The sequence below is a fragment of the Portunus trituberculatus genome, chromosome 2, assembly GCF_017591435.1.
Source record: "Portunus trituberculatus isolate SZX2019 chromosome 2, ASM1759143v1, whole genome shotgun sequence".
Lineage (NCBI taxonomy): Eukaryota > Metazoa > Arthropoda > Malacostraca > Decapoda > Portunidae > Portunus > Portunus trituberculatus.
In genome coordinates, this window is record NC_059256.1 from 833,533 (window position 1) to 837,993 (window position 4,461).

Consider the following 4,461-nt stretch of genomic DNA (forward strand, 5'->3'; position numbering starts at 1 on the left):
TACCTGGGACATGTGGTGGGGAACGGCAAGGTTCACCCCAAGAGAGCTAACGTGGAGGCCATCCTTGGCTTCCTGTCCCTACCACCAGGAAAGCTCTCATGAGGTTCTTGGGGATGGCTGGTTTCTACAGAAGATTCTGTAGGAACTTCTCCACCCTGGCCGCCCCCCTGACGGACCTTATCAGCACTTCCGTCCCCTTCCACTGGACCCCGACCTGTGACCAAGCCTTCCAACACCTCAAGGCGTTTCTCTCCTCGGAACCAGTGGTCTGGACGCCGGATCACTCCCGCCCTTCCATCTACAAGTGGACGCGAGTGGAGTTGGAGTGGGTGCTGTCCTACTACAAACGGACCCTACAAGCGGCATCCTCCATCCCATCGCCTATCACTCCGCCAAGCTGAAAAAACATCAACTCAACTACTCCACCATCGAGAAGGAGGCTCTGGCACTCGTCCTGGCGCTCCAACGTTTTGAGTGCTATCTTCATCCTGGTCCTCAAACTACGAAGGTCTTCACCGATCACAATCCTCTGGCCTTCCTTCACGCCATGAAGAACCGAAACCAACGCATTCTTAGGTGGGCCTTGTTAACTCAACCCTTCAACTTGGAAGTCCACCATATCAAGGGGGTGGACAACATCATCGCCGACGCCTTATCAAGATCTCCCGTCTCACCTCCTTCATGAGCCCATTACGGAGGTCTTAGGGGGGAGGAAATGTTACGGCCCGCCCGTAACATACATTACTACCATCACCTCCTCCGCTTGTTACCTCGTTCGCCACCTCTCCGCCTCCCTTCCACGTCACCGTCTCGTGAACCTTCCACGCCACCGTCTCATGAACCCTCCACGTCACCGTTTCATGAAGCCCCGCTACTGTCCCGAAGTTGGATTCACGCGGCCCCTTTCGACTCAACCGGAAGTGTTGAGCCAGCTCTTGGCTTTCTGGAATGCAAGTTGAGATCCAAGCCTCAACCAGTGAACACAACGCCTCTTGGGTCTACCGTGGGATCAACCATCACCCAGCACTTCACCACTGCGACACCGCATAAGTATCACTTCCCCTCGTCCGTGTTTTCCACATTGCCTCTATATAGGATTAGGATTATTGTTAGGTATCAAGTTGGGTTCTTTATTGTTGTATTTATTACTGTGTTATATGTATATGTGTATGTCATTTTCCTGTGTTTCATGTTATATATCTGTGTTTCATGTTTCTTGTTATATATGTGTCAATTTCATTATGGGTTATTAAAATAGCTTTTTAAAGTGACCCCCTTTTGCATTTCCTCACCAGTTGAACCTGCAGTGTTTTTTTTTATTGTTATTGTTCACCGGCTCCCCGATGCCAATCTTACCAGTTTAACCGGTGAACGTAACACCACAAACTGTTGCTCTCTTCTGGCTTCAGAATCCATTTTACAATCAGAGACTTAGAAGGTTTCACTACCTTCTTCTTCCTTCCGCCATTGTGTGCACACACTTGAGTGAGCTCCTCGGATATTCCTGAAATTCGCCCAATTCTAAGTGACCTACATCTCTCACGAGTGCAGGATAGTGACATAACAACCTTTAGAAAAGGTTGTGAAGAAGAAGTCCCCTTGTACTCGCGTTATAGAGATATAAGTCTATATATAAGTGAACTTGGGTCATGGCCCTCTAGTGGTTGCTATAGGAAACCATTCGACCCAATCAGTCTCGTCCGTCTGAAGTGATAAACAGTGAAGTAAACTACACTTCAAGTTCAAAGGTCGACGAAATGGAACGCAGCGAGATCCTGACTCTCTTAGACAACCAGAGAAAACACTTCAATGATGCCTTGGACCGCATGGAGAAGAACCATAAGAACATCCAAGAAAAGCAAGAGAAGAGGATCAGTGAAGTCACCGCCAGTTTAGAATTCACCCAAGCAAAACTGGACGAAGCAATGGCGAACCTGAAGCAAACATCGGTTGAGAGAAAGGACTTCGAAAAGAAGGTACAGGAACTGACTCGAAAGAATGATGAACTACTCGTACAAAAGCAAGTAATCAACTACGAAGCTCGTATGGACTACTTGGACGATCAGAGTAGACGCAATAACCTTCGCATTGCTGGTATTCCGGAAGAACAAGGTGAGAACTGGGAGCAATGCCAGAAAAAAGTCATCAAGATCATGAAAGAGAAACTGAACATCCCGGATGTAAACATCGAGAGAGCACACCGTGTGGGCAAGAACACCAACCAAAGAACCCGTGACATTGTCGCCAAGTTCGCTCGGTACCCTGAGCGCGATGCAGTGTTTCGAGCCCGGAGCAAACTGAAGGGAACAAATATCTACATAAATGAAGATTTTTGTCCCGGTACAATGGATGCTCGACGTCAACAAATGGACGCGATGAGGGAAGCTAGAAGAAATGGTAAGCAGGCTTTCTTCAGTTATCGAACCCTCATTGTGCGAGATGTCAGCATGGGTGCGGGAGGGTTTGGTGTCGAGCGTGCGGGAGTGATGCAGATGCCGCCTGCGTTACCGCGTACCTTGCCACTCACCCCTGTCCGACCAACTCCTCCTAACTTTCCTATGCCCACTGCTGTCACCAATACCACCAGCGACGTCACCAACCTCCTCGCCAGTACTGCTGCCACCACCACTGCCTCTGACTCCAGCGATCTTGTTACCACACCTGCCACACCAAGCATGACATGGAGTGAACTGGCTCGTAGCTCACCAGCCAGGAGTGGTGACGATGAGGAGAAGGGTGCAGTAGCACTTTCCATCTCCCGCAAAGAAGCGCCAGCTGATAAGAGGCAGCCGCGAGATCGGAGGCAAACCAAACACTACCAATCTTAAGTATACAACAATCTACTCTGGTTCTTACTATCCTATGTTATTCATAAATATTCATGGCAGATAATAGTGACGAAGTTTTACCCTTTTCTAATATTAGTGATAATGACTTTCACTTTATTTTTAATTCTCAAAACAGAGAAAACATTGCAATAGATACACTAGAAAAATTATGCTCGAATCCCTTTGATACTGAATATGACAAGTATTCTGACGCCACCAATCCAAATAACTTTCTACTTGATTATCTAAATTATGAATTTCCTGGATGCAGTTATTTCTTTCCTGATATTAGATTATCCGAGGTTTACGATTTGTCTGGAAAAACTCTTTCAATAATCTCTTACAATATATGCAGTGTTCCACTTCATTTTTATGACTTTTTTGAAGGTTGTATCACTCCATTAGACCACTCCTTTGACATTATCAGCTTGTGTGAGACAAGGCTCACGCCTGACATAGAACATCTGTACATATTACCTCAATATACCATGTACTCAAACAGCATCACGAGACAGAGTGGAGGTGTCGTACTGTATCTCAAGACATCTTACGTTAGTCATAAAAGAAATGATATGACTCTAAGAAACGAGTGCTTAGAGACAATATTCGTGGAAGTATGTGATCAGGTTTATGGTAATTTCATCATAGGTAACATATACAGAAGACCTCATTCTGATACTAGAGTCTTCATAAATATGATTAATGACATCTTATCAATAATTAATAATGAAAAAAAAGAAGCATACATCACTGGTGATTTTAATTTAGATCTTTTAAAGTCGGGTGAAGACAGAGCAATATCTGATTTCATTAATTTGAATAATTCAAAAAATTTCTTTCATACTATTACCAAACCAACAAGAGTTACCAACACATCTGCAACCATTATTGATCATATCTGGTCCAGCAATATTAAGGAAAATAAGTTCAACGGCATTATATATGACACTACATCCGATCATTTTCCTGTATTCTCCATTTTTTCATTTAAATGAGTCTGATATAATTTCTTTTCGGAAGTATGAGTGGCATTTTATATTTAACCCGTCATCTTCTAAACAAGGAGGCACTGCGACATGTCTACCACACACTGGTTTACCCCAACATTATATACTGCACCACCATTTGGTCCAGTGTTCCTACCTCAAAAATAAAACCATTAGTTATCGCACAGAAAAGAGTAATAAGGACGATTACGGGCAAGACAAGATATGACCACACCAACAACCTCTTTTTAAATATGAAATTACTAAAAATAAATGAAGTAAATACATATTTCTCAGCACTATTTATATACAAATGTCTAAATAATTTCACTGATAATTTATACTTTAGATATCGTAGAATCGAAAGATATAGCTTGAGAGGTGTTGACCTATTAGAACTTCCAGTAGCGCTCTCCAATCAGTCACAGACGAGTATTCTGTATCACGGCTCAAAAATTTGGAATCAGTTACCACCAGATATCAGAACAAAACCAACCTTGCTGTCTTTTAAACACTGTCTCAAAGAGTTCCTATTAATGAAATACAACCAAGACTAATTATTAATATCCATGATGCTACAATAGTTTAAGAACTTCTTTGCTTATATTTGTGTATGTATTTTTGCAACTGTGTGTACTGTGTATACA

At 43.3% G+C, this 4,461-nt stretch overlaps 1 long non-coding RNA gene across 1 annotated transcript in view; it reads right to left on the reverse strand.

Annotated features, from left to right (window-relative positions):
• Positions 1-1,379: 1,379 nt before the first annotated feature.
• LOC123507217 overlaps positions 1,380-4,461 on the reverse strand; it is a 4,415-nt gene continuing 1,333 nt past the window's right edge. The window contains exon 2 of the long non-coding RNA XR_006675624.1: positions 1,380-1,448. This is a non-coding gene — a long non-coding RNA (uncharacterized LOC123507217). The remainder of the gene's footprint in view (positions 1,449-4,461) is intronic.